At 46.4% G+C, this 18,694-nt stretch overlaps 1 protein-coding gene across 2 annotated transcripts in view; it reads right to left on the minus strand.

Moving 5' to 3' along the window:
* Positions 1 to 18,694, minus strand: part of AFDN (afadin, adherens junction formation factor) — a 253,318-nt gene that overhangs the window by 45,561 nt on the left and 189,063 nt on the right. The window lies entirely within an intron of this gene.

The following is an 18,694-nucleotide window of genomic DNA, read 5'->3' on the forward strand; positions in this document are numbered from 1 at the left end:
CAATTGTACATACCTAGGATGTGAACAGCTGACAAGGCTGGGGCATTGAGTTCTACCCAGGACAATCTTTTCTGCTTCTCTTGCTTTTGCAAGACCGTCAGGGTGCCTAGGACTCCTCCCTAGTCTGGAAGGCTGGCATGCTTTTTGATGACCTTTCAAGACATTAAAAGGAAGAATTTCCCAACTCCAGAGTTAGACTCTACAGCCACCAGGCCAGACGACATAGTCTTCATTGCAACTTGGTTTGTGCAGAGACAGTCTGGGGACTAATTCGTTGAAAAATGACAGGATGCCGAGTTCTTTCGAGTGAAACTGCACAAAAGGGACTGCCTCAAAATGTGGCTACCTAAGCCAGGGGATAAGCATCCTCATCACTCCAGCTGTTGTGAACTACAAATCCCATGAGCTATTGCAAGACTCTGACATCCACAGACCTGACTCCCAGAGAATAGGCATGATGGGATTTGTAGTTTTAGCCCATCTAAAAGTTCCTACCCCTTTTGGCTCCAAGACAGGCATCTGAAGTTTCAGCATCCAACTGAACCTTTTCAAGGTCTGAACAGTCTGGTTCACAGTCAGGATCTCTGCTGACTTCTCCTTCAACAGGAGACTAGAACCATGGTGAATAAACCGAACTTGTGTGAACAGAGACTGAATGTCAGGGCCATAAACTGGACCCACAGCAAAGTGAAGAAACATGTGCTGGAAAAAAATAGGACATGCAAGTACACGTCCTTAATGTCTATAGAAGCCAGAAAGACTTTGTGGTAAAGGAAGGCTATGACAGACCTGATGAATTCCATATGGAATTTTTTTTATGACCAAATAGAAACATTCAGGGCCACGAGACCCAAGATGTGGTGTAAGCTTTTCTTTTGATTTGGAACTGTGAAAAGATTGGAGTAAAATCCCTGAAAAATGTTTGAAATTGTGATAATCCCGTTCCAGAAAAGCAGCAAGGACTGCATGGAGGTTTGCGAATCTGGGCAGTGACACCAGAAGGCTAGAAAGACATGAAGCAAAAAGGTGGTTGGGAGCAGAATTCTAGTTTGTTGCCTACTGAAACCAGCCCTGTGCCCAGGCATCAAAGATGCTGTCTGTCCAGATGTCTGCAAAATCTACCCCTTCATGTCTAAGAGGGCTTGTCTACAGGGTTGCGGGTTTTAGGGACCCAGGGTTTGCAGTGAAATGCTCCACTCGGATTTGTGTGGAGTAAAGTTGGGTTTTATCCATCCCCACTAACATATGACCATACAATGTTTCAGTGCAGCCTGCCAGTGAACACAAGTTTTTGAAGAGCGACTCCAACCATTTATCCAAAGAGTCATTAAATACTGGTGCATCCTCTACAGGGACCATGAGAGCTGTATTAAATGGGACACTGCAGGATCGTCTGAGCTTCATGAAGAAGGGACACTGCCAGATTAACTGGGGGATCAGCCCACTTACTAGTAAAGATTTGTAGTGGATCACATAAGGTTTGGGAGATGGAAATAGTTGAAGTGTTTTTTAGTCAGTGTCCAAAACTTCCAAAAATAGCTTTTGCACTGGAAAAGTGTTAGTGGTCCAATGCCCTCTCAAGGACCACAAACCAGTAGCAGCACTAGTAGAAGATACAGGCTGAACCTCCATCTTTAAACTGGCATGCATCGCCTCAATAAGAGCCAAAAGAGGAGTTATGGCCTAGTTGCCTGTGACTCCATCAGACAGCTTCCACAACCAAAGGCTCAGAAGCTGCTAAATGCAGAATAAATTATCCTGCATAAATGCAATGAAATCCTCCTGGGTTAAACCCAAGGGAGGGACCATAACCAATGGTGCCAAGGAGGACTCCAAAAAACTTAAAGACTCAAGCAGGGGACAATGTTCCAAGATGTCACTGTCAGGTCATTGAGAAGGAACACTGCAGGCTGCCCAGGAACTTTTAATGGATCAAAAGTTGGGGAGACCCTATTTAGTGGGACTGCTCTTCTCGTGTTCGTGTTCCCACATGTTGCGCCACAATGAAAACAACCTTACTCTAAACAAAGAGCAGGAGAGGTTCCAATGGCTGGAGGTGACATGGTCACTGTAGACTGAGACAGCAAGGACTAACTAAGGTGGAACCACGTGACTCTTGGGAAATAATAGCAATGCCTGGAAGACGCTACCTCACGCTAAAGAGGAGAACAGATTGCCGCCTAGTGACTCAGTACTTAATTCCTCAGCGTTTTAACCTTTTACGTGGAGACCAGCAGAAAAATAATGGCACCACTTAGTTCTAATAAATATCCTCGCTCCCGATGCTCAGCCCCCACAGCCTACTCATAAACAAGTTTTCAGAGACTGGGTCACACCAGAAGCTGTGCCATGGCTCTGGACCTGGAAAGCACCCCCGGCTAACTAACACTGTTGTCTGGAATGCAGCACAAGCAGAGCCAAGAGACCAAAGGTCACATTCCAGGCAGGCCCCGCAATGGTCCAGTCTAGCAGTCTAAGGCAGTGGTAGCAAACCTCCAGCCATGGTGGAACTACAAATCCCATGAGGCATTGCAAGATTCTCACAGCCACAGACATGACTCCCGAAGAGAGATGCATCATGGGATTTGTAGTTTCACCACAGCTGGAGGGCCGGAGGTTTGCTACCTCTGGTCTAGGGACACAAAAAAAAAAAAAAAACCTGGGAGGCATACTGTGAGTGGGAGGGGTTCGAATGGTTCTTTTGTTTGTTTGTCATCCTCCTGCAGGAGGCAGTATAACTGAAATATCACTGAATCCGGTTTCCCTCAATGAACAACAAAGTAGTCAGATTATTAGAATCATTATGAAACTTATTAGCATTTTCAGAAACAATAAGACCAATGTCTCTCTCTTGAGTACCCACAAATATTAGAAATTAGATCATACTCCTAGATCTCATACATTTATCCTACATTCAGCAAACATTATACTATTAGTGAAACCTAATCCTGTGTCCGAAAACAGCATTTTAAAAAAAAATTATAAACAAATTATTTTAATAATAAAACCTCATTAAGTGCCTAATTAAATACCATCCAACATCTCATTACATTTTATCACGCTTCCAATGAAATGTCAACATGCAAACAAAAACCTCAATGCAACAAAAATATCACTCTAAATATGAAAAAACATTGGTGTTTGGATTTTACTGACCACACATCTGATGTATTACCTTTTTGTCTCTGTTCTAACTTTCTTTTGCTACACAGCAGGACAAGTCATTTGTGTGTACCACTGCTTTTCAGCAAGTATAAACTAAAAGTCCCACAATACTTTGTCAGAAAGTAAGTGCACAATCTGGGCCAGTGATGTGATTCAGAATGCTCTAGATCAGTGGTTCTCAACCTGCGTAACCTCAGGACCCACATTTGTCCTTGGTCATTGAGCCCTCGTTCACACCTGAACGTTTTGTAGCGCGTTCTACGCTCGACGAACGCTCTACAAAACGCTCAAAAATATAAATCCCATTGTATTCAATGGTCTCGTTCCCACCTTGGCGTATTTCCACCCGTCCCTAACGCGCTACGAAAAGGTACAGGTACTACTTTGGGCCGTTTTGTTGCGCGTTTCCATTGGGATACAGCCAAGTACCCTTCGGAAACGCGCAACTTTTTTACAGCGAATCGCGGTAAAAAAACGCGCAACAGACGCACATATGCAATACGCTTAGGTGTGAACGAGACCTAAGTCGCGACCCAAGTCGCACTGCAATGGAACACACGGCATTGTGGTACCACGTGTTCCGGTGCGGGCAATTGAATAGTGGACGGGAGGTGCGTTTGGGGTACCATTCAAATGAATGGCAGCGCAACACATCTCCCGCACCAGAATGCGTGGTAGGTGTGATTGCATGGTGCATTGCGTTAATTGCACTAGACTGTTCAATGAATACACTGTACTAGTGTGAACGTGCCCTCAAAAACATTGACAGACACACAACCACAGACACAATCTCACACACATATACACACTCCCAATTGTTTTTTTTTACTTTTTCCAAGATCCCCTCAGTCTCCCCACCTTACGAAAACTGGAGTGAATCACCATCCTGGGGTCCAGTGTGGGCTGCTGTGACGGAGCTCCATGTATATGTGCATTGCTTGTACAGCTCCCTTGGGCACCATGTAGAGGTGCCGGGAGCCAGAATGTGATGTCACTCCGGTTCAGACACCTCTACAGGGTACACGAGGGAGTTGTAAGCAATGCAGGTATGGATGGAGCTCCCTGGCAGGCATAGCTTCACCCCACCTCAAGCTGACACTTGGTGCCGGGCAGCATATTTTCAATGACTGCTTGGCACCAAAACTGACAGCGCTGATAGGGGAGGCTAAGGAGGTTCTCACCTACAAAAGTGGAAGCCAGGTGACGACCCACCAGTTGAGAACCAAGGCTCTAGATCAGGGGTGCCCACAATTTTTTGTGTCAAGATCTACTTTTCAAATGACGAGCTACATGAGATCTACCAACGAAAAAAAACCTTGCTCTCTCTCCTCACGCTCTCTCCCCTGTCTGTCTCTCCCCGCTCTCTCTCCTGGCTCACCTTGCTGTATTTTGCAGCTCTCTCTCCTGGCTCACCTTGCTGTATTTTGCAAACAGTGTAGTGCAACAGGCTGTGTAAACGAATATTCTTTGATGTAATACATAGCACTTCAACCACCAGTATCCACCAGAAAGGTGTTAGGGAGCTTGGCTCAGCAGACTCAGGTTAATAGGTAATCATGTGTGCACAGCTAAATAAATATACCAAAATGGAATAAAGGGGCCACCATTCACACCCTTGGTGATCTACCAGCATCAGCTTTGAGAGCTACTGGTAGATCACGATCTACCTAATGGGCACCCCTGCTCTAGATGATGTCCTAAAATGGATAATGTTTAAGACCTCTCCGACTCTCACAATTTAACTGCCATTCACTCTCAATGTGAGCCAAGATTAAAATGTAAACAATATAAACAGATAAGTATGGTTTTGTTAAAGTTTTGTTTAGAGAATAAAATTTAAAAGATGGGTTTAATGCTAGAGCTGCAGCTAACGATTATTATCAAAATCGATTAGTTAGCCGATTATTAGGTTCAATTAATCGGTTAATCGGATAAACAATAAAATAAAGTTTAAAAAAAGGCTCCAGTGATGGGACTACTAGTTTGTATTGAGGTTGTAGTCCATCACAGGAGCAAGCTTGGAGTGGTGGAAGTGAAAAAGAAAAAAAGATAGTGTGGTGTGCAATATAGTGAAATGGAAAGTGTAAAATTATACAGCAATGAATGCAGAATGGCACCGGCTATAGAGGACTACAAAACCCAGCAATAGTACATTATACAGCACAATGCAGAATACCACCAGCTATAGAGGAATACAACAAATCCCAGCAATAGTACATAATAGCTGGTGGCATTCTGCATTGCGCTGTATAATGTACTATTGCTGGGTTTGGTAGTCCTCTATAGCTGGTGGTATTCTGCATTGCACCACTGTATAATGTATTATTGCTGGGATTTGTTGTACTCTTCTATAGCTGGTGGTATTCCGCATTGCGCTGTATAATGTATTATTGCTGGGATTTGTAGTCCCCTATACAGCGCAATGCAGAATACCACCAGCTATATAGGAGTACAACAAATTCCAGCAATACATTATACATACAGTGTATAATGTATTGCTGGGATTTGTATTCCTATGTATAATATACAGCACAATGTACCATCAGCTATAGAGGAATACAAATCCCAGCAATACATTATAGAGCAGCATGTGTGGGAAAGTGCAGGCATACCTGAGCAGTCTTCCAGCAACTTGCTTCTGAGATCGGACCTGTCTATCGGCGGCTGTCATCCCCCCACACCTGCTCCTCCTTACTACATCTCCCCGCGTCCCTGTGCCGATCGTGGATGTGGGCGGGCGGTGAGTGTGAGGCGGGGAGGAGGTGCGGCGTGAAGAGCGTGGATGCGGGCGGGCCTGGCAGCGGCGAGTGTGAGGTGGGGAGGAGGTGCGACGTGCAGCATGTGGGAAGCCATGAACAGGGCCAACTGATCGGAAGCCGATTAATCGATTATTGAAAAAGTTGACAACTTTTTCAATAATCGATTATAATCGATTATGTCGATTAGTTGTTGCAGCCCTATTTAATGCATTTCATCAGTAACCGTTTTAAAAATCTTGTTTTCGTACAAAGTTAGTAGCTGTATTTGTGCATAGAAGTGGACATTTTTGCTCATTACATAAGCAAACTCTCCCTCCTGACCCTCCTAACTCAGTTTAGCTTATCAGAGAAAATCTCTAACTGAAAAAAATTGTTTGGTATTCCGATATCATGATCAAGACTTGGTCAGTCTTGACCAATTACAGCCTAGGGGCGGCCGCTACTGGTGGCCAAACCCCCCACCTGCTGACAAGTCTCCAGTAACAAGCAGTTAGGAGTACACACCCACACAGAGGGGCGGGACCTGTGTCCTTCAATGAACGGAGAGAAAAGGATTTTACGGTGAGTACAAAAATCCTATTTTCTCTTCCGTTCATTGAAGGACACAGGGAACAGATCGGAGATCATGCACTGTAGGGACGTCAAAAAGCAGTAACTGAAGAGGGGTGGGCAGAAAAAAACCAAATAAACCCAACAGAAAACAATCCCCACAAACGGCCGCCTGCAATATCATGCGCCCCAAACCAGCATCTGCCAATGCCAAAACATCCACCTTATAAAACTTGGCAAAGGTGTGAACAGAAGACCAAGTAGCTGCCTTACAAACTCGAGAAACCGAGGCACCAGGACGGAAGGCCCAAGATGCCTCAACAGCCCTTGTAGAATGGGTCTTAACAGAAAACAACATAACGGAATCCGACTCGCGGAAGAAAGCTATAGCACCCAATTAAACCCGGAGAGTGCGAACCACATCTATCCTTCCTACGAACGGGCTTCGGACACCAGGAAGGTAAAAACAATGTCCACGTTGAGATGGATGACCGAAAACCCCCTCAGGCAGGAAGGACGAGGTCGTAGGATCACCTTGTCCCAATGCAAGACCAGCAACGGTGAAGTGCAAGACAGAGTCGCTAACCCCAAAACCCTGCGAACGGAGGTGATCGCAAACCAAAAAGGCAACCCTTTGAGACAAGGGCAGACGCGGAAATTACCGCAAAGGTCCGAAAGGAGATTCCCGGAAAAAATAAAGAACCAGGTTCAGATCCCAAGGCGGTAACGGGGATCGGACAGGAGGAGCAATCTGCGTAACCCCCTGTACGAAGGTGCGAACCAAAGCGTAGGACGCGATGGGCGTCCGGAAAGAACGGTCCAGGCTGAAAACCTGGGACTGCACCGCACTTTAGGTCAGCCGTGATCTACCCCACGGTGCAAAAAGGCCAAAATCCTGGTCACCGAGAACAAACGAGGCGGAAAAACACACGACTCACACCAGTCAAACTAAGCCCTTCAGGTAGGGTGATAGATCCTCCGAGACACAGCCCGCGGACTCACAGCATCGTAGAGATAACCGCATGCGACCGACCTCAGTCCCAAAGGATTACAGCTTGGCAATTCCACTACAGTCCTCCGCCCTACCAACTGAGCTACCGAAGGATCCCTTCAAAACCAGGCCATCAAGCCAGCGACTGTAAAGACGGACGGCACACCGAACCCTGGGAAAGAAGATCCGGACAAATAGTCAGCCGCCAGGGAACGTCCGCTACCAACCAGACCACCTCCAATTACCACACCCTTCATGGCCAATCTGGAGCCACGGGGATGATGGGAATGTCCTCGGCCGTGATTCTGTATAGAAGACGCGGTAAACAGTACATCGGAGGTAACGCGGAAAGCAGACCACAATGAACCCATGGAGCCACCAGGGCATGTACTGCATCCGCCCAAGAATCCCGAGTTCGGGCATTGGACCGATCGACTTGCCGATTGAGACGAGATCCCAGGAGACCCACATCAGGAGTCCCCTGCTGAAGGTAGAGTTGATGAAACACTCCCGGGTCCACCGTCCGGGAACGGAGATAGTTGGCCTGCCAATTCTCCACCACCGGAATGTACACGACAGAGAGAGACGGAACATGCTCCCCCACCCAGGAGAGACCACCTGCCCCTTCCCAAGCCGCGGCCACACTTCTTGTGCCGCCGTGATGGTTTATGCAAGCCGTACCCACCCTCTCCAGCGACAAGGGAGAGATGTCCCCCAGTAGCATCCTGGCATGGTGCTGCGTGAAAGGCACCGCCTCGAAGGAGGCCACCATGAGAACCAGAACCCGCATGCAAGACCGGATCGTCAAGCACCGGCGCGACCGCAACAACCTTGCATGTGAGCAAAGCTTGAGGTGGTTCTCCGCGGGCAGAAAGCTTGTGCAAGGATAGAGTCCAGAACCAGGCCCAGATGAGTGGACGTCGCCAGACAAGAGACTCTTGCAAGTTCAGGAGCCAGTCGAACTCCACCAATGACCACACGGTGACCGCAAGGTCCGTTACCAGAGAAGAATGAGACTCCGCCTTCAACAGAAGATCATCCAGATTCCCCGACAACGCCAGAATCAGGGCCAACACCCTGGTGAAAAACCGAGGCGCCGTCGCCAGACTGAAAAGGCAGAGCGACAAAACTGGTAATGTTCGTCCCCCAAGCAAAAATGAAGGAAGCGTTGATGTGAGGAACAGACGAGGATGTGAAGGTAGGCATCCTCGATGGAGGCCATGAAAGACCCCTGACGAAGACAAACCACCACGAATCGGATAGATTCCATCCAAAGCCTGCGCACCCACACAAAGGTGTTTAACCACTTGAGGCCCAGGATGGGCAAAGCCCCCCCGTCTTCGGAACGTTAAACAGGTTGGAATAAACCATCCGAACCACTCCGAGGCGGGCACTGGAACAATCACCCCCTGGAACAAGAGGTCCGCCACCACGCTGTGAAGGTCCGCCAGCCGCTGCGAAGGCAGGCGAGTGTTGGAAAGACAACCTGTCCCCCGGGCGCGACAGAAACTCAATCTTGGAGCCCGAAGACATCAACCCCCGCACCCAGGTGTCGGAGACGTGGGACAGCCAAAGGCCCGCAAAGAGTCGAAGGTGTCCCCCCACCCTGGAAAGTAGAGATAGGGCAGACCCTCATGCCGAGGGGAGATGACCCTGGGGCCAGGAGGTTGTCGGCCGTCAGGCACGTTGTGCGGCTTGGGTAGACGGCGGCTCGTTGAACTTCGCCCCACACCGAGGGTGCAGGGGGACAAATAAACCGCTCGTGAGCAGAGAAGGAAGGACCGGGCAACCGCCGGTGGTCCCTAGGCTGTTTAGCCTGAGGCAGAAAGGTACTCTTACCGCCCGCCAGATCCTCAATGATCTCATTCAGAGTTGCTTCGAACCAACGATCTCTGGTAAAAGGCAATTCCGTCAGGGACCTTTTGGAGGCCTGATCCGCCGACCAGCAGTTAAGCTAGAGAAGTCGGCGTAGTGTAACCGCAGACACTGACAGCATGGAAACCAAGGGAGCAGCATCCAGTGCCGAAATGCAAATGTATTTCAGGCCTTGCACCATTTGGTCCGCCAGACCAATGAAGAAAACATTCTCCTCCATGAGGCCCTGACGCAGCATCTTAGCCCATTCCGTCAGGGTCCTGGAGACCATAGACGAGGCCAAAAACCGGACGCAGATGGTACGCAAGACAGCGTGTGCCTTCCGATCCGTAGGAGCCCAAAAGGAAGGAGATTCCGACACCGGGATAACTGTTGCCTCATTCAGGCGGGAAAACCAATGGGCCGCAGGGGAGAGGGGCATATCGAAGTTATCAAAAAATGGGGATATAGCGAAAAACCACATCGGAGCGCCCACTCCTACACGTCACAAACTGAACCCGCGGGAGCGCAGGGGAACCAGGGCCCTTCTCAAGCGTCTCCCGGACTGGACGATTAGCAAGGGTAACCAGTGCTCGGGCCTGAACCATGAGCGAGGCACCCGCCTCGGCCTCACTGCCCCAGTCCGGCGTGGAGGAATCCCCCGAACCGGACGCACGCCGGCGGCAGAAATTTCCCCCTGCTCCTCCATCTCCCCTGACTGGGGAAGGCGACGGCAGGGCACGCCTCTTAGGTGGCCTCTGCGTCAGAGCGCGTGCAGTGCGCGACACAATTCACAGTGGACAACAAATTGTTTAGGCATAAGGCAGTGCCCGCGGCACCGCTCCCCCCCGAACCACCCAAGGGGGGGCAAGGGAAACCGGGAAAAGGGGAGCAGGTATACCCGCAGCGCAGAGAGGGGAATGGGAGGGGACCACCCAGACTGTACGTGCACCCGGGACCCCATAGCAGGGAGAGGGCAGACCCCCACAGTACAACAAGCCCGGAGGCCGACATGTGTCCCGCTCCAGACAGACCCGGCGGCCGTCCACCATCTGCTCCCTGTGCAGCACCCCCTCTCAGTGCACCCACCAGTGAGAAAGAACTGCTGAGAAAAGAGAATGCTGAAAATGCAGCAGCGGAAGACCGCAGCCGAAAGGGCAGTACAGCCCTCAAAAAAGATGGCCGCCACGGCCTCCGACAAGACCACAACAGAAGCCGGGGGCTTAATTTTTCGGCCACCCAGGCTCCCACGGCCGGCCGACTGGACCCGTGGCACACATGGAAGACAGCGCTGACAGCAATCCCCCAGCAGACTCCAGGCCACCCCAAACAGCCAGGCCGCAAGTGACAGCGGCGGGAGGGCACAGCTGAAAGGGCATTGCAGCCCTCAACAAGATGGCGGCCGCGGCCTCCGGCAAGGCCGCAACAGAAGGCCACAAGTGTCCCTCCACGAGGGAAAACAAGGGGGAAGGAGGAGAAGGGGGGAGGGGGAACAAAGGAGGCCCACAGACCCCGCCAGGAGTCCCCCCAAGGAACCCCTCAGTGACCTCACAGGGAAGCTGGGGAACGCGCACTGTCCTCGCACCACAGCCACCACCAGCACCCGAGATGTCGGGCCGAATCCACGCGGAGCAAAGAGGTAAGGACGAGTAGGGACAGCGGGAAGAACGCCTCCGACCGCAGGCGTCGCCAGCCTGTACGGAGTGCTGTGACCGGTCGGGCGAGCCCCCCGGTCATATGCAATTCCATTGGGACAAGCCCACAGGCCACTCCGTGGAGACAGAGTTGTCGCAGCCGACCCACCGTAGCAAAGTCTGCATGCGCTCGCCGCCCGCCCAGGGGAGACTATAAGGATCTACCACATCCAGCTTGTCGCTCTGGCGGCACTTGCTAGAAGAATCAGCGAAAAAACAGGAAGAAAGTCAGGTAAGAATACCAGAGAAAAATTAGTAGCTCCTTACTCCTGACGCTAGGCAAAAAAATGGAGACTTGTCAGCAGGTGGGGGGTTTGGCCACCAGCAGGGGTCACCCCTAGGGTGTAATTGGTCTTTAGTTTTGTGCCTAGCGTCCTTCTCCTGCAGGTGGCGATGTTACCCTTCAGTACATGATCTCCGATCTGTTCCCCTGGTGTCCTTCAATGAACGGAAGAGAAACAAAGTTTGGCTGACACAGCAATTAAAGGCGAACTATGAGGTGAGTACTTTTCACTCACCTCATAGTTCTAGCCGACCTGTGACAATGAGACTGTCACAGGTCGGCTCAGTAGATCAGGAGGTGAGCGAACACATACCGGCATTCGACTGTGTACAAGAAAAGGTTGGTGTTTACACAAAAATGTTTCAAATGAGACACACTAGGCTCTTGTTTTTTTGTGGTATAAAAAAATAGTTTAATTAAAGCACTGTAAACTATAGCTAATAGCTATGTCTTTAAAATGTATGAAAATCCTATTAATTGTTTTTTTTGTTCTATTTTAAAATAGTTACAAAGAAGTATTCAATATAACACATTGTCAGGGACAGAACAGGGCGCAGAGTCAGGTCAAAAATTAGATCTGTAAACATTATCAAATTCAAGTGGCAATACAGTAGGAAACTGAGCACACTCAGGGGGTTGAAAATTGAAGCCTTAGTATAGTAGAGGAGCATTATTGTGGTGGCTTGTTGAAGGTGATCTCAGGTCAGTTTTTTGCCCCTATCACCCCTGTAAGGATCTTTGTCACCCATGCGTGGTCAAAGAAGAAAAATAATAAAGGAGGGTTCTAGAGGGCAAAAATGAAGGGAGGAGCAGTGGGAACTAGGTAGAAGGGAAGGTATGGGGGGTAAGCATTGGATAAACTGGTCTGGGTGGTGCATGCTCAAGTGTCCATGTCCAAGTGAGTAACTTGGGATATAACAGCTAAAAATGTTTGCAATACCCAACCGAGCAATCCAAATGGTCCAGGTAGCAGGGGTCATGGGGTTGGGCCAATAATTATTTTTAATGCCCTAGATAGGTTAATTTAGCACTCCACTTGTTCACTGTTGAGGCAGAGGTTGATTTTCAATGTTTTGGAATTACAATCCTGGTGGCCAGAAGAAAAAAGCAAAGCAGGCCCTTCTTAGCCCATGATACGAGGCCAGGAAGTAGAAAGAGTAGACCGATTGTGAGGGACACAAGTGTTTATGTATCCACGATCATGTCGTAGGCACGGAAAAATGGGACCAGAAGTAATGGTTTGGGGAAAATGTCCCCCACATAAGAAGGATGGTACTATTCTCTCCTACACATCTTTAGCAATATTTGGAGATGGAAGAAAAAGAAAACCTGTGTAATGAGGGCATTGGTACCAGCGCTTCAAAATGTTATACCTTTTCCTGAGCTGAGGACACTATGCTGACCTTATATGCTAGAATGAGCAATTTTTGTAATTTGCCTGCCATGCTGAGGTATAATAGGAGGTGCAGATGTACACCTGTATGTATATGTGTACGTGTGAGTGAGCAAAATATTGTAGAGTTGAGAGGTGAGGGGGGTTTCTTTCCTCTTTGAATGGCATCAGGTTTCTGTCTAGTGGGAACCATGACAAAAGAATCTGATAATCCCACGCAGCTGTAGGTTTATATAGCCAGCGCTCTGGAAGGTGGGGTAAGTAAGATGCAAGAGCAGCAAAGTGCTTTACTTTGTTATATAATGCACTCTTAAAGGTGCCTTGAAACCAAATTAGAAAGAGCGAGCAGGTCGCACCTGGAGGGGCAGCAAGTGGGGAAAGTTGAAAACATTTTATAGACAAGTCCTGCAGTAAATAGTGAACACAATATGGGAGAGTAGAGGAATGTGGTCAGTTCTTAGGTGGTATTCAGGGAAGCAACGTGAGCAGTACAGGGGATAGGGGTTCCTTCGACACCCATCATTTTTCATAACTGTGGAATAAATGCTCCAGTATATGGACCAGGAGGGCTGATTTATTGTATATTTCTATGTGGGGGAGACCCAGGCCTCCAATTTGTTTCTGTCGGACTAAGACATTGTAAGAAAGGTGAGCTGGAGTGCTAGCCCATATACAGCATGGCATTGCCAATTTGAGTTTGGCAAAGTACGTTGATGGCAGTGCTATTGGGATGGCTTAAAAGACTTGAGATAGGCAAGATGTCCATTTTAAACAGGGCAGTGCGGCCAAACCAGGAGTGGCGATTAGAGGACCAGGTTTTAAAGGCTTTGCTTCTGTGTACAGTTTGTAATCATTTCTGTAAATTAGGACAGCCATATTTTACTCGTACACACTCAGGCTCAGCTCCCTACTCCCAATGCAAGCTAGTACCATCCAACTCATTGTACAACTCTTGAGATAAGATATCATCTACATAAAGATTGCATTGTTTTCATTGACTCAGAACGGGTATACGGAACAGGAGTTCTGACTTCACTTTGACTTTCTAATCCCCATGCTTGCTCTTGGTTGGTGACTTTGGTTTGATTTACTAAAAGAAAAAAGAAAAAGGCTGTTCTCCTTAAAGTACAAATTGCAAAGTGAAGTCTCCCTTAGCTTAGTAAATGTGGTGAATAACCCATCATGTGCAAGGAAAATTAAAAAAATAAAACAGTATTTTTGCTTTCACATGATTGGATGATGGAAGCCAGCAGAGATCCCCCACATTCACTAGATTCAGGGGAAACTTACTCTGCAAAGTGCAAATTCCCTTGCAAAGTAAACAGCCTATTTGCCTTCAATAAATCAACTCCAAAATATACTTAATACAGGAATATAATGTCAACTATTATTTGCAGAAGGTCAGCGATGGCAGTCCCGTATTCTCTGAGTCGAGGTTTCATTTTACAAAATAACAAATAAAAATTACTTCAGAATTAATACAATAAGTCAAATGATGTGCTGACTGAAAACCGCTGAGGGAAATTCACCAAGACTGGGGCAGACAGAATATGGAGCAGTTGCCAATGGCAATCAATCAGCGTCTACCTTTCACTTTCAAAGCTTAACTGAACTGAGAAGAGATGTTAATAATTGACATAGGCAACAGAACCAGATTCTGTCTGCACTAGTTTTGATAAATTCCACTCACTGCATTTCCCCTTACAGTTTTGTTTTAAATGTAATTTAAGGATTATGTATAATGAAAAGTACTGGATACTGCCAGGGTTCTAAGTTAGAACTATGATTAAAGGACAGTAATATTTTGTGACTGTGCATTCAATGCACTTCTTGATCTATGCACTTTGTTGTTTATGATATATGCATGTGATATCTAGGAGATATGTATATGCACTTTGAGAGCACATTAATTGATAAAATTGGTTCTATATCCTATTTAACCTCCCTGGCGGTATTCCCGAGTCTGGCTTGGGGTTTAATTTTCAATACCATCACTGAACTCGGTCGCAGAATCGTCGCTGTCCTCACTTTCAGTGTCTGTTGAGGAATTTCCCAACGAATCGCTATCGCTCAATTCTGCAAGTAGTTCTAATTTAGTATCGCTGTTTTCTACCCGGTCTAAAACCGCTTTTGACCTAAAAAAGCGACGATTCTGCGACCGAGCTCAGTGATGTGCGAACTTGGTACTCTATTGACTGTGGTACGGATCAGGCCGCGCCCCCAGAATTCCTATTTACTGGACCATTTTTTTTATTATTATATTATATATTTTTATAATTATTTATTATATTATAATTTCTTATAATTTATTATATAAAAATTTTTTAATTTCGTGTTTTAAACTTTATCATACCTGGGATGTCTACTGGACTCTTGTTTGGACAGATTTAGGTGAGTTATTCCTAAGATTTACTAAGAATTACAGGCCTACAATATAAAACAACACATTTCCATGAAAAACAATGTACCGCTTTGGGATGCTAAAATCCTGAATAATCATACCGCCAGGGAGGTTAATTAATTCACCCATTACTTTAACTCAGTGCAAAGAATTGGGTTTATGTATGCAAGTAGCAATGACTACTTCAGCACACCAGCTGGGTGTTCCTAAAATTATATATAGATAGGGGTTGCAGACCGGGTTGATTAAAAATTTAGGTCAAGCAAGCAATCATTTTAGGATCATGGAGACCTAAAGTAACGGATTTCTTTCTGAAATTGCACTGATGTTGTTATGTGGTTAGTTTAGATGTAAATGGTGCTCAGTAGATTTGTTTGCTATATAATTACGCTGTTAAAACTAAAACCTGTTTTGCTCATGGCCATAAAAGAGACACCAGTTTACTATATCTAAAGAAAAGAACACACAAATACGCATATTTAAAAATTACTAATTTATAGTTATGTCCTATCTTACCTCTTTACCCGAAAACCTCCTCATACCACCGTTGTGCACAGTGATGCTTTAGAAGCGCTCATTAGTCCAGCAGGTTAACTGAGATGTGCAGGTATCACAAAGTTCGCTTAGGCCCTGTTCACACCTAGGCGTATCGAATATGCCCGTTCGTCGCGCGTTTTTACCGCGATTCGCGGTAAAAAACGCGCGACAAACGCGCGTTTCCGAGGGCTACTTGGCTGTATCCCAATGGAAACTTGAGACAAAAACGCAGCAAAGAAGCTGATTTTCAGGCGTAGGCCATTTTGTATCGCGTTCGGACGGGTTGAAATACGCCAAGGTGTGAACCAGACCCATTGAATACAATGGGATTTAGATGTTTGAGCGTTTTGTAAAGCGTTCGTCGAGCGTTGAAAGCGCTACAAAACGTTCAGGTGTGAACCAGGCCTTAATGTATAGGAACATCCTATATAGGATACTGGTGTAGAGATGTAATTATATTGTCACACGATTAATGAAACTGCATGAAGCTATCATTACAGCTCTGAAGACTGCATTAAAAACTATTTTGTTTGTGTATATACTAATTTATTATTTATAGCCTACATATGTACCTGTATAATAAAGACTATAGTGTGTGTGTGTAAATATCTATAGATCTATATGTATAGATATGCACACGGATACATACAGTATCTCACAGAAGTGAGTACACCCCTCACATGTTTGTAAATATTTTATCATTTCATGTGACGACACCGAAGAAATTACAATTTGCTACAATGTAAAGTAGTGAGTATACAGCTTGTATATCTGTGTACATTTGCTGTCCCCTCAAAATAACAACACACAGTCATTAATGTCTAAACCGCTGGCAGCAAAAGTGAGTACACCCCTAAGTGAAAATGTCCAAATTGGGCCCAAAGTGTCAATATTTTGTGTGGCCACCATTATTTTCCAGCACTGCCTTAACCCTCTTGGGCATGGAGTTCACCAGAGCTTCACAGGCAGAGCAGCCCAGCGGGGAGGAGAGAGCAGCCGCTGTCATCCTGTCAGTTTCAGGATGACATCGGCTGGGTGCGTGGCCAAGCGGAGGACCGGTAGATATCCTTGATATTTACCAGTCCTCCGTGTGAAAAACAAACACCGGAGTGATCGTCTGATCACTCCAGTGTTTGTAACTAACTGGGGACACATAGTACTATGTGTCCCCGGTATGAATGAACAGGATGTGATTTAAATCACATCCTGTTCATTCATGAATTTCTGAATGGGGAGTAGCACTCACTACAGAGGCTCCTCCACATTCATAAACTGCTGATAGTAAAATATTTACTATCAGCAGTTTCTGAATGAATGGGAAGCATCAGTACTGAGAGCTTCCCATTCATTTAGTGCTGGGGCTGCAGAAAAAGAAATTGAGGACTCTGTGTCCTCAATTTCTTTTTCTACTTCAAAAGAGAAATATCAGGGGTCTGTTTAGACCCCTGATATTTCCCCGAAGCTCCCCCAACAGTAAAATAAATAAACAAAACCTGTAAAAATTAAAATTAATAATAAACACCCAATGTACATATATGTGTGTGAATAAAATATATATATATATATAAAAAATTGTGGAATTAAAAAACTAAATAGAACAAAAAACCACAAACCCCCCTCCACCCACACACATAAAATACACGTGCACCATATTGTTGTGTACGCCATGCACATGCGCTGCAGTGCGTTGTTAGAGCGCATCGCAGTGCATGAGTTTTGTCTTTCTTTAAAAAACATTTTAACTGCGGCAGCGCATGGCAAAGCTTTGTGACGCATTGCCATGCGTTGTAATACCTTGTGTTGCAATTAAATATACGCCTGTATCATTTTATCACAACACAAACGCCAACACAGTGCAAAAACAATTTTTTACATAAATCGCTTATTTACAGTTTTGCGTTCCACTTTATCTTTTCCCAAAAAGGCGCAATTTAAAATGTCTAAATATTTGTTATTTATTTACTCAATATCTTTTAGATTTAGTCAGCAAATATTTTTGTGCCGATACAGATTTTAGGGCTCTATCAATTGAATTGTGTATTTTTATCAGTTTATTATTAATTTGAGAAACATTTGCACAATTATCGCAGGGCCTACAAATTTAGTAGCACCATCTTTTTATTCTGCTGGGCCTGCGCTTTCAGATAATATATGGTTTTTTGGGGGGTATTTTACAAACGCTAGCAACGCAGCAATTGAAAATCAAATCAATGGGAAAAATTGCAAAAATGGTGTGGCCAGCTGAGTTGCAAAATGTTCCGGAGGGCTTGGCAGCAAAAGGTTTAACAGGACAGGTTCCACTCAGACCAAACCTCACCATGGTCAACTAAAGAAGTTGAGTGCACGTGCTCAGCGTCATATACAGATGTTGTCTTTGGGAAATAGACGTATGAGTGCTGCAGAGGTTGAAGGGGTCAGCCTGTCAGTGCTCAGACCATCCGCCGCACACTGCATCAATTTGATCTGCATGGCTGCCGTCCCGGAAGGAAGCCTCTTCTAAAGATGATGCACAAGAAAGCCCGCAAACAGTTTGCTGAAGACAAGCAGACTAAGGACATGGATTACTGGAACCATGTCCTGTGGTCTGATGAGACCAAGAAAAACGTATTTGGTTCAGATGGTGTCAAGCGTGTATGGCGGCAACCAGGTGAGGAGTACAAAGACAAGTGTGTCTTGCCTACAGTCAAGCATGGTGGTGGGAGTGTCATAGTCTGGGGCTGCATGAGTGCTGCCGGCACCGGGGAGCTACAGTTCATTGGTGAAACCATGAATGCCAACATGAACTGTGACAAACTGAAGCAGAGCATGATCCCCTCCCTGCGGGGACTGGGCCAACATGATAACGACCCCAAACACACCTCCAAGATGACCACTGCCTTGCTAAAGAAGCTGAGGGTAAAGGTGATGGACTGGTCTTCAGACCTAAACCTTATTGAGCATCTGTGGGGCATCCTCAAACGGAAGGTGGAGGAGCGTAAGGTCTCTAACATGGAGATGTTGTCATGGAGGAGTGGAAGAGGACTCCAGTGGCAACCTGTGAAGCTCTGGTGAACTCCATGCCCAAGAGG

The sequence above is a fragment of the Nanorana parkeri genome, unplaced genomic scaffold, assembly GCF_000935625.1.
Source record: "Nanorana parkeri isolate BGI_ZX_2015 unplaced genomic scaffold, ASM93562v1 scaffold296, whole genome shotgun sequence".
Taxonomy (NCBI): Eukaryota; Metazoa; Chordata; class Amphibia; order Anura; family Dicroglossidae; genus Nanorana; species Nanorana parkeri.